Source organism: Caretta caretta, chromosome 10 (genome assembly GCF_965140235.1).
Source record: "Caretta caretta isolate rCarCar2 chromosome 10, rCarCar1.hap1, whole genome shotgun sequence".
In the NCBI taxonomy this organism is placed as follows: Eukaryota; Metazoa; Chordata; order Testudines; family Cheloniidae; genus Caretta; species Caretta caretta.
Window position 1 is genome coordinate 74,061,949 of NC_134215.1, and position 12,590 is coordinate 74,074,538.

A 12,590-nucleotide genomic window follows, 5' to 3' on the forward strand; every position below is an offset into this window, starting at 1 on the left:
GGGAATGTCGGCAGAAGGGGATTTTTTTCCCCTAAAACACCAATGCACAGAGGGGAAAAAAAGTTTTTCTTTGTTGGGGAAAAACTAAATAACAAAAAGAAACAACTGACCACCATGATCCATCCATGAGAGATTTTATCCAGTCATTCCCTATGCACTTGGAATAAAATATCTCACAGGTAGTGAAATATTTTCTTGCTATTGTGAGCAAGGATTGTCCCTTGAACTGCAAGTAATGAGTCAAAGGTACCACCTTATTCTTCCTACCATACTGTGTTGGGGAAGGGGTGGAGTCATCAGTTCCACCAGCATAGTGGAACTGATACAGAGAGGGAATAATCGGTACTGATATGGCACATTGCTTTGACTATGTCTTAGACTATTTGTTATTTAGGTGACCAATCAGGCACCATGAACAGTCAGTCACATATACAAACAGTTCCTGAACATTTCTGCAGAAACATTTCTGTGTAAAGTCATAAAATTCAAAGTCTGTACATGGATGATTTACAAACAGGAGGAAGGGCTACATTTATCGCTATTTTCTCTGATTAGTTCAACCAGATTGTCTACATGGCACCATGGTCCAATCAACAGGGATGTGAATTTTAGCGTGCTCTAAAATGTTGCACTCACATTTCCCTGTGTGGACCCTGCTGGTGAGGACTAAGGTGTACCAAGTTGGCACTGAAATAGTTCTGGTACTTTTTAGCTAGCGCCAGTTTTAGTAACTTGTTAGTTACTTTTTAGGGGGGAGGGATAGCTCAGTGGTTTGAGCATTGGCCTGCTAAACCCAGGGTTGTGAGTTCAATCCATGAGAGGGCTATTTAGGGATCTGGGGCAAAAATTGGGGATTTGGTCCTGCTTTGAGCAGGGGGTTGGACTAGATGACCTCCTGAGGTCCCTTCCAACCCTGGTATTATATGATTTCTACATGGGGCAGTAAGTGCACAATACATCTACAGTTCATACCCCCATAGACCAGACTGCTGCTCCATGTAAGCAAGCCCTTACTTTGTTCTGAACAGAAATTATCTTCCCTCTCAAAGTTTGCTAAAGTTAAGACTGTCATTTTCTTGGCTGGGTGCTCTAATCGGGGAATGAACAGGTTGTATTTTGGGCCTGGTGACCTGACATTCTCCCTTTAACGCGTTTGAATGGGGTTTGGAGGAACGCTTAATATTCTGTATTTTTTATTGATTGTTGAATTCCAATTCCAAACCAAATTTACGATCTGTCATTAATACATATCCAGGGGAAACGGCCCCTTATTACCAAAGATGATGGTATTACATCAGCAGATTGACACTGCATATTCAGTACTCAATCTAATGAAATGACTTTTTGTTGCAAGAGCCTCTGTTGGTCCTTAAGAAGATTTAAAGCTAATCTTACTGGGAGATGTTTCAGTCCAATTATTTTTCAAGAATTTTTTGGATTTCATTTTCTTAACACCAGTGTTCAATTCTCAACATTTTTTGTGTGCATAGCAAGTAAAGGGGAAATCAGTTCAGAACCTTCCCTAAGTAAAAATAAATGCACCCATAATCCAATTTTGATAGAATTTCGTCTTTGCTTTTCTAACCAGTTCTACACTGTTATCTCCACATTGCACAGATAAACCAAAGTAAGTTTCCCATTCTTTTCCCATTGGGAGACAATTGCACTTTGCGGGAATGATGCAATGTTTAGCAGAAGAGCAGAAAAGCTTCCAACAGTGCCTGGCAAAGCAGAAGGAGAGGCGTATGATTTCTCCCTGGGCTTCTACTTTTGTTTCTCCATTATTTACAGATGTAAGTCAAGCCTCCCACACCCCATGCTGGGTTGTTCTCTTCCCTCTAGGCTGGAGAGCTTCCTCCCATTCTCCTGCCCCTCCTGCTCACTCTATATAGCTCCCTTCTATAGGCCATTCCTGAAAGCATTCTGATTGGCTAGGAGAGATGGTCTCAGGTGTCCTTCATAGACCTCTGACCAGTCCCAAAGCTGTAGCTGTTCTGCCTCTCATGAAGGGTCTTCTCAGTGTCCATTTACTGTGCACTCGGTTGCTGTAGCAATAGATGCCAAGTGCATGCCTTTAAAGTGCAATTCTACTCTGGATAGTGACTATGTAACAATGGATCCTGCCTACTTAGCAGATACTCGGTGTATGTTCAACCATATATGCTAACTTCAGTGACGAAAGCAAATTCCTAGGGCTGTTTACGCCTCTCATCTCTTCAGAACCAATACAGCTAAGATAGCAACTGGGTACTTATTCCTTCTTGCGCATCATGAATAGAATTGTTAGCAAAGGTGTCATTGCTCGGGATCTAGCAAAGTCATAGAAGACAACAGATTTTTCAGAGGTGTCTATATGGGTATAATTTGAAGCAATTAAAGTTACACAGGTGCCAGTTAACCATAATGCCAGAAATCTCCTCCAGTAATACATGGAACTCCATTCAGAAACTCACTGAGCATCTTTCTCGTAACAAAACTAAAACACATGAGAATCATACAGAGCAAAAGCCAGCCTCTGGGAATAACTAGCCCCCACTCTTTTCATACTATCCCCTTCTTCTTCATCATCACTCATTTCCTCACCAAGGTATCAAGTCCTCCCTACTTCAGAACAGGCTTGTCTTCCATCTTCAGTGTCCTCTGAGGCTAGTTTTCCCTTCTGTGTCCCCAGAGTCTGTTGAAGTTCCTTGCTTGCTGAAATGGCCCTGTATTAATGCAGCTTCAGGTGGGTAGGCTGTGGATGGAAAATAAATGGGTGCTGGAGTTCTGGGGGACAGTCATGGTACTGTAAGCAGGGAAATGGGCAATGGAGAAGACATTCAACCAGAGAGTAGGAGTAAAGGTATTTTCTTTTGCTCCTACAAGCTTTGCCTCCCACTCCCACCCTTGAAACAACACTCCTAATGAACCTCCATTACTCTTTTAATTCAGACTGAGCTACACAAAGTGCCCATAGTATCATTTTCCCCCTAGGTTAGGTTTAGTTCCAGGTCCTTGTGGGTCTCTGGGGTCGTTTTAAAACGTCTTCTGGATTACAGATGTACATTTCAGAACTAGCAGCATTTAAACTGTTTCCATTGCTTCAGGGCTTTAAAATGATAAGAAATAACACGGGTCCCCCAAGCTGTAGTTTAAATGATGAAGAGGCTACTTCTTCCAAGGACTGAAGGTGCTGTGTCCTGGATTTCACATTTGTTGCAAATTCCAAAAAAAGAGAGATTGAGAGTGAGAGAGACACAGAGAGAGAGAAAGAGAGAGAGAGAGCGCCTTTGCGGGAAGATATTCTAGAAAAGATGGAGGGAAGAAGTCAGAGAAAAAGGACATATCCGAAACTGAGAGCAGCCACAGACTTTCCAGACTGTTTTGCAGTGTGAATATCACTGACATTCCACCACTGCCATCTGACACAACACGCGTTTTCTTTTGCCTGTATTAATCAGCTGAAGTGTATCCTCTTGTACAACATATCGTATCATATGTCAGAGTCCATCCTTCCGGTGCCAGATTTCCAAAAAAGCTCAGCTCCCATTGGCCTCAGCCCAAAATGAATATCCTAAGAAAATTCTTCTCATCTGTGACTACCTGGGCAAGCCTAACTCTGTGAGGGATTTGATTAATCCATGTTTAATAAATCAACAAAGTATTACTGCTGAGTTTTATACAGCTAGGCTGGTCTAGCCACTTCCAGCTGAGCAGAGGTCCTGATGGTTTAATAGGTTTAGTACAGAGCTCTATGCAAACAGCTGCACAAAAGAGTCTGTTTGCAGTGCAGAACACAAGTATTATTGGTCCTGTAAAACCCAAGAACTATGCTATATAATTTGGGTGCCATCTACTGGCACCTTATTTATTAACTATTTACACATCTTCAGATATAGAGCACTCCTGTAACAACTTCAGGATCGGGCCCACATTGTGGTGATTGTTGAACGAACGCATGTAAGAGATGCTAGGGCAAAGCTCTGTTCCCAGTTTACCTGGGAGAGACAAAGTCATATTTCCTTGGACTGGCATTTTGTTACATCTCATGAGTAACTTCAGCCGTGGTCAGTACTTGTTTGTGAGACATCCAAAGAAAGCCAAGTCTGGTTTTGTTGATTCAGTAAGGAATGCTCTTCTTGCTGGAGCAGCATTGAATTAAGTTTCCAGCACCAAGTTATGTGGCGTTCTGCTGTGAATGGAGATGTCATTGGGTTAAGACATGCAAACCAAATTGCTATCATACAGAGTCCCTAAGGACACTTTTTGCACAAGTAGAGAAGTGCCAGATAGCCTACCTGTAAGCCCTGTGGCCTGAAGCCCTAGACAGTAGGTAGCTCACTATTGACAGCTGTTGGAGAATAGGGAGAGGAACAGCCCAAAGCTGCAAGAGAACTCTAGGTGGGGAGGGAACTCTCTGCTGGCATCTGTTGGTGAGCAAGGGGAACTGACTGAATGGCCAGGCCTCATTTGCATTTCAGTTATCTGACAGCTGAGGGGCACTTTGGTTAAAGTAAAGTTTTGAGTTTGGGTGAGGACAATAAAATGCTATAATTCCTGTTGGGAAATGAAAGGACAAGAATCATAGAATCATAGAATATCAGGGTTGGAAGGGACCTCAGGAGGTCATCTAGTGCAACCCCCTGCTCAAAGCAGGACCAATCCCCAACTAAATCATCCCAGCCAGGGCTTTGTCAAGCCTGACCTTAAAAATATCTAAGGAAGGAGATTCCACCACCTCCCTAGGTAACGCATTCCAGTTTTTCACCACCCTTCTAGTGAAATTTTTTTCCTAATATCCAACCTAAACCTCCCCCACTGCAACTTGAGACCATTACTCCTTGTCCTGTCATCTTCTACCACTGAGAACAGTCTAGATCCATCTTCTTTGGAACCCCCTTTCAGATAGTTCAAAGCAGCTATCAAATCCCCCCTCATTCTTCTCTTCCACAGACTAAACAATCCCAGTTCCCTCAGCTTCTCCTCATAAGTCATGTGTTCCAGTCCCCTAATCATTTTTGTTGCCCTCTGCTGGACTCTTTGCAATTTTTCCACATCCTTCTTGTAGTGTGGGGCCCAAAATTGGACACAGTACTCCAGATGAGGCCTCACCAATGTCGAATAGAGGGGAACAATCACGTCCCTCGATCTGCTGGCAACGCCCCTACATATACACCCCAAAATGCCATTGGACTTCTTGGCAACAAGGGCACACTGTTGACTCAACAAGGGCACGCTGTTGACTCAACTACTGTACCAACTGTATGAAATGTGCCTGGACTGAGGGGTCACCCTGAGTGAGACTGCAGCCAGGCACAGTTAGGTAAGGGAGCCTGGAGCAGGTTGTGAGGAGGGATGAGTTTGTATCATTCTTTCTCTGGAGTACTGCTCTGGTGGTAAGGACTCTTTTAAGGTTCCTATGTCCAACTGATCCCTTTCTGCAGAGGTAGCTTCAAGAAAATGGATGGCTTCAAGGTGGTAGGTAAAGCTGCCTATGAGTTCAAGTCTAGGCTTTAGTAATGTAAAGGAGTGCACTCCTAGACTGCTGGATGTGGGACCTTACCAACTGTATTGGATCCTGAACACTGAGGGGCCAGTGTGATTTTCCTGTGGAAGAGTTAGGAATTGGGGAGTTATATTATGTTGGGGGGAGGTGTCATTTGCCTGAGTATATATCGGGGGCTTAGGACAGGGACAAGGTGGGTGGTGACTATTTGCAACCACCTTCCATTTGTCCAGTGAGAGGAGGCTGTACATCAGCCATGGGAGACAGCTGCAGGGTATCTCTGGAACTGTCCTATGAGCACGGGGGGGGGGAGGGGGGAGGGTCTCTCTTTTTGGACCTCATGGGGCACCAGAGCTTGTAACCCAAGCACATAAGCTGTGCAAGGCTTTGGATTTGTCCCTGAAAGATTTGCTTTGCTTTTCCCATTTCCACCTATTATTGTCTTCCTCTTTACTTTCTCTTCAGTTAGCTTCTTGCTTCTGTTTTCCTCAACAAGTTCTGTAATTTCATTCCTCACCCTTTCTGTTCTATTTTTTCCCTTCATCCAAACCCTACAGCATTCCCCTCTCTCTCTCAAAATCTGCCCATAGTTTTTCATAAATCCATCTGCATTGAATTATTTATAGTTACAATAAAGGTCCTTTCAGCCTAGTGTCTATTTTCTTTAATAACAAGAATCATAGGTGAAATTGTCCAAAGGACTGAAAAGGACTTAACTTTGCCTGGACACTAGGCATCGGTTACCAAAAAGTACAAAACAAGCTGTAGCATGTTAGCAAGATGCCCTTTAAAAATAATAGCATTTATTTTTTTCTGTAGCTAGTGCTTTTCATGCTCAAAGCACTTCCTAAATATTGGGCCAGATCCTAGCCCTGGTTTCTGGTGGCATAAAGAGGATGGAGATCCTACCTTAGTAAGATAGGAATTCACAGGTTTTATAGAGCCGGTATGGTCAGCTCTATGCCACCTATTCTTCCATGTTCTAGGCATTCTGGGTAGGCCAGGGAAAAGCTGGGATATAGCTAGACCATGCTATAGTGTGCTGATGATTTCTGGACATCGGAGTAGACCAAGCCCTCAGGCTTCGACCCCGGGTGGTGTGACCCGGGCTTCTGCTTCAGCCCCAGGCAGTGGGGCTCGGGCTTCAGATTCGGTCCTGGGCGGTGAGGCTCGGGCTTCAGTTTTGGCCCTGGGCCCTCAGGAAGTCTAATGCCAGCCCTGGAAACCTCATAAAAACAGGGTCACGATCCACTTTGGGGTCTTGACCCACAGTTTGAGAACCACTCCTCTAAATTAACCCCTTGTGGTGTTGTCCTTTTTTAGACTTTACGTTTCTTTGTGTATTTTTTCTTTATGGTTTAAAGTCTTTTCCCATCTTCCTCTCTAACTGATGTTTGGTATTGCTCATTTACATCTTTCTTCCATTCTATTACGCTGGTCATGCAAGCATTTCCCTGTGAACAATTTCCAGCCCCCGCATCTCACCCCTTTCAATGTCCTTTCCCCTCCTCTGCATAATTCCATTCCACCTGAAGTTTTCTGTATTACTTATGCTAATTACACTTAAGTGGGGTGCAGGGGGTGGGGGGAGGAGGGAGAGGGAAGATTTTGAGCAATCTGAGCCAGGATCATAAAGTTTTGTGATTGTAAATGGAAGAGTGAGACTTTGCTGTGAAAAGCTACGCAATAGAAAGGCCAGAGGAAAGGAAGGAGGGAAGAACAGATCATGACAGGTTCTTACACAAATGTTGGGGCCAAAAGGGGCCAGAAACCTTCCCTCCAGAAGGGCCTGGATCAATTGCAGTAACACAGTACACCACTGGGGGTGCACAGTGCTCCAGAGGGGGCTGTGATGGCACAGCTGCCACCGGGATGGAAGTATGGTAAGAGCCCAAAGGGAGAGATTATCAGGGAGGGAGCAGGGCCATGAGTTGGCTGCACTGGGAGGAAGAGGCTGCCCTGTGCAAAATGACACTGCAATCTGTGCCACCAGGCTGCTCAGAGAGGCAGTGCAAGAAATGCCTACGGGGCATTCTCTTTTTCAATCACCTGCATTGCTTCCCCAACTAGCAGGCTCTTGCTGCATCCCCTCCTCACCCACTGTTTCACCACTCTCACTATTGCCATCAGCATCCTACTTAAATAATATTTCTTCATTGCCACTACTCTTGGCATCAGTGCTTGAGCCACCAAAGGAGAGGGGGCACCAACACAGGATGAGCGGGGCACCACACGCAGCTGTACTGTTTCCCCATCCCTTGGGCTAACTCTGCAGGGAGGGATTGTGGATTTGTGATGCACAGCGTCTCCCTGAACTCCCCATGCAGTGTTGTAGTCATGGGTGCTGAGCCCTGTTCAGTGCAGTGGTTAAACACTAAAGTTTGGCCCAAAGAGAAAGAACAAACACTCCCACGCCACCCTCGAGTGATGAGTTGATCCCAGAGCCATCTATCAAAATTCTCCGAAACTTTGGGTATCTGGATAGAATGACACCTGGACTTGGAGCATCATCCCTGCTTTGGAGGTGGGAAAACAAAACAACTACAGTGTAATTTTTGCCAAACTTAAACCAGCCTGCTTTGGCTGATCTCTAATTACCAAATTGTTACCCATCACAGGTAACAAAATACCATAGGAGCGGGGATCCTGAACTGAGTTCTCCTACATCTCAACCAGATTGACTGAGGAGATTCTCAATTCAAGTAAAGGAAAAACAGAAAGTTTTCTCTCTTCACCTTGCCTTTTTCCTTTCTTCTGTGCATTTCATATATATATATATATATATATATATATATATATATATACCCCCACCCCTCCCCTTTCCAATCCTTCCTTTAAGGTTTAATTTAACAATAACATTTGCGATTGGGGTCCTGCGCATCTCAAGGGCATTGCGCTTGAAATTGCACACACTCCGCACCATTTATCATAGCCTGACATGTGTCATGTTCCAGACTGCAGCTCCAAGAGGTTACAGCTCACGACTGCTCCTTTGTTGATCAGCTGCCGAGACAACTGAGGCACCTTTCTTTCTTTCTTTCTTTCATTTTTTTCTATTATTAAAGCTGCACCATCCCCTTTTCAAAGGGCTAGCTCTGCTCACAACAGAAAAACAATCACCCTCACCCCCCAGAACATTTGCACAGCGTTGAATGCTGGATGCTTCACTTGCTGCTGTGCACATTTCACAGGATAGGAACGCTCCACTGTAAAGGCAGATCTCTGTTGAAGGAAAAATGAAGACAGCTGTCGAGAGACAGGAAATTAGAGGGTTAATATAAAATGGGGCCCAAATCCCAACCACCCTCGATTTTGGTGTGGCAAAACTAAAAGTTGACTGGCAAGGCTTTGCTCACCCAAAGACAACACTGCCGCTGCTAAACTCACCCAGTGAGATTTTGCAAAACCCGAACTATCCCCAAGTGTGCTCCCCTGTAGTGCTGCTGAAGTATCCCTCAGTCTTGTTTACTATACGTCTTCTCCTATGCTCGCACTTTTCATTAGCATCAGCCAGCGTTCTCTCTGAGCACAGAGTGAGTCAGGACAGCAGGATAGTGGCCTTGGTGTGTACGTTTACAGAGGTGATGCATAATGTAATAACACAAAGCTTGCCACTTTGGAAACACACGGAGGAGATCCAGTTTGAATCATGCTTATATAAATCACTGCGATCTTAATTGTGCCGTTTGATTTCCAGTGATCCACATCCCCTTTCAACTTGTGTCTGCAGGACCAAGTGATATTTCAACCTAATGCCAAGGCTGTGTTAGGTGAGCGAAGCCGCAGAGATAGAAAGAGAGAGGAGCTGAATGTCAGGCCAGAACTTGAACCAAACTGGGTTTCTGGTTTTGTTTTGATGCTTGGAAAAAAAGATTCTCATTTTAAAAAAAAGCTTAAAGTGCTTTGAAGGTAAGAAGTGGTCCATGCTAAGTGTTCCCTTCCTATCCCGTTTGATTTCCAGATCCCTCCTTGGGGACTTGTGATGGTGTGTACTCCCCATACCGGCCCTGCGAGAACCGAATGAGGCAAGGCAGGCGAAGTTAAGCAGCGAACGAGGGAGATTTAGGCTGTGTGGAGAGCCTTGATTAGAAAAAAGCTTGCCTCTGAGGGAACAGGCAGAGGCTCCTATAAAGCCAGGAGGCTGGCAATGCAGTGGGGGGAGGAAAGCCTGTAGTCTCTCTCTCTCTGGAGTAAGGGAGAAGGAAGGGGGATAGGAATCCCTGAGACCTAGTAGGCATGAGAAAGAGGGATCTGACTAGGTGGACTGGAGAAACATGGTAGGATGTAGTCCAGGGACTAGCGCAGTGAGCTGGGCACAGCCACAGACCCTCACCACTACAGGACCCTGGACTGTAATCCAGAGTAGACAGTGGGTCTGGGTTCCCCTACCAACTGTTTGGGGCAGTGAACTGCAGTGGTACTATTTGGGGCATTGGACTAGAAGACTGCTTGGGTCACTGCAGGAGTGACAGGGTCAGGGCGGTGGGTGTGAGGACTGCCTGACGCTGCTTGCGCAGAAAGACTTTGAAGGACTGTCCCACAGGAGGGCAATCACAATGGGACCTGGGCAGAGGGCTGAGTCACAAAGTTGCGTTTCTGAGATTTGGTGAGCAGGCGGAGAGCTGCAGATGGCAGAAGAGAAGGAAGGGGGTGCTGACGTGAGCAGAGCAAATCTCCAGAATCACCCAAAGGGGGCACCACACCCCGGTGAGTAGAGCACCCTGTGACAGGACTTTCAGCCCAAAAGTACAGACCCAAAAGTTTGGCTGTGTTTTGGGATCACATTTGATCCTTTAAGTTTTTATTCTACTGAAAATTCCAAATCATCCAAGGCCTGTTAACTGGCTATTAGGATCAAGTCCAGTATTTGCAGGCACAGTTGGGGTTATTTCTCTCTCTCTCTCTCTCTCTCTCTCTTCATGATCCTAGATATTTTCAGAGATTCCCCCAAACATATAGGTGCTTCATAAATCAGGAGTACAATGGAAAGGTTCCAGCCACTTCCACCATGTGCCTGCCACATGCCCATTTGATTCACATACCACAGGTTCTTTGTCATTGGCTTGCAAAATTTGGCCTTCCCCTCCACCATCCCCTACTTGTGCAAGAGCTCAAGCTATGACGCCTTCCTCCCTTCTCCCCTAGATCAAGCCTAGATCAAGCTTTGGATGTGCAGCCTTACCATGTGGATTGGCACTGCCTTGAGGGAGCACAACAACTCCCTGTAGTTCCCAGTTGAATCAAAAAAGGGCAATTTACAATACCTCCTTTATAAGGCGCAGCATGTTGGCTGGCATATGGAGGGGTGGAGCCATGGGTGTGTCTTCTCCCCACCCCCTTTTTATAAGAGTTGCCCATACAGAATAGAAACTTGGTAATGGCCCCATTGCTCCCCCAAGTATAATTTTGGGGAGTCATAACTCAGGTCATGTAAGGGGAAAGGGTGCTCCTATTCCTTCCTATGACCCTATGTGGCTGGGTTAGATGAGCACAGTCTAGCCCTCAGCCATCACAAAATAAAGATGGCCGATTCAAATGGCATCTGGTGGACTCAGAGAGTAGGGAAGCTGCAGAAAAACAGATTATGACATCTTAAGTACCTGTTATTAGACAAGCCCTTAAATCTCCTTCAGAGACCCTCAAAGAATGATATTCTTATTTTAACATTCTTCAAAGATAGATTCCTTCTGAGTCATTGGTTAAGGTGGTTTGCGGATGCCATGATGATAAGTGTTTTAGAAAAATGACTGGAAACAGTACAGGTAGCAGAAAGGCATACTTTGTCTGCAGATGAGGGTGCATCTGAGCAGAAACCATGCTTTGAATATCTCAACAGTGGAGTAGCTCTGGCAGTGGATTTAGAAGTGGCGGGACTTTCTGGCCTCCCAGTGAGAGGCAACATGCTGAAGCTGTGTCCATTTATTGGAATGGTGGTGGGGAAGACAGAAGTTCAATTAACGGCTCAGATGTGAGGGATAAAATTAATCTCCGACTACACAGGTCCTTCAACTAATGACAGAAGGAGGTAACCACCAAACCAAACAGAACATAATTAGGTGAGATCCAGGAATGACTTAAAAAGTATTTAAATGCAATGAGGCCAAGATGCCTGAGATATCAGAGGAAAGAGTAATGATGTGCACAGTAGACACAGTCTAGATTACAATTTAAAACAGGATACAGGAAGGAGCCAGGGCTTGTTTATGAGGCCAAATTTTGGCATATCTCCTCTGTTTTTTCTTTGCCTTGGCATGAAACACTGGGCACTGCTAAATCAGATTATCAGAAAATGCCTGTGTTGATGAGCATGACTGTGTCCAAGGAAATAACTTGATTTGTACTTTAGACAATATGGCCACATCCATCCTTGTCTGTTGCTATCAGCTGGGAAAGAGACTTGCCCTCTGATCACTTTCATCAGGTAGAGATGAAATTATCCCTATTTCATGAATACGTTTATCATAAGAGGACCTCGGCTGCATATAATGTATTCTGTAGGTCTGCTCCTGCAGTCCTTATGCTCAAGTAAAATTCTCATTGTTCTTGTCTCCATTATATTGTTTCCATCCCAACACACACAGAAACAGAGACACATCCAACTCATACTCTCATACTTGATGCACACACACAAACCAAATACACAGCACAGGCACTGTGGGCTTGATCTTGCACAGGGCAGGTGTGGAGGGCTGCAAGAATAAATGGAAGGCAAAAAAAAAATGGAGCATAGAGGAACCTGATCCCAAACAACTATTATTCGTATGGTAGCACCTTGAAGCCCCAGATGAGATTGGGGTCTCATCGTTCTAAATCAGGGATCGGCAACCTTTGTCATTGGCTTGGGACGGCACGCGGCCATCCCAGGCCAATGGCGGCTGTGGGAAGCCTGCGCAGCTTCCCACAGCCCTCCTTGGCCCGGGACAGTGAACTGCAGCCAGTGGGAGCTGCGATTGGCTGAACCTGCGGACACTGCAGGTAAACAAACCGGCCCGGCCCTCCAGGGGCTTTCCCTGGTGGGCCACGTGCCAAAGGTTGCCGATCCCTGTTCTAGATGCTGTACAAACACATAGTGCAGTCCCTGTCCTGAATAGCTCACAATCTAAGC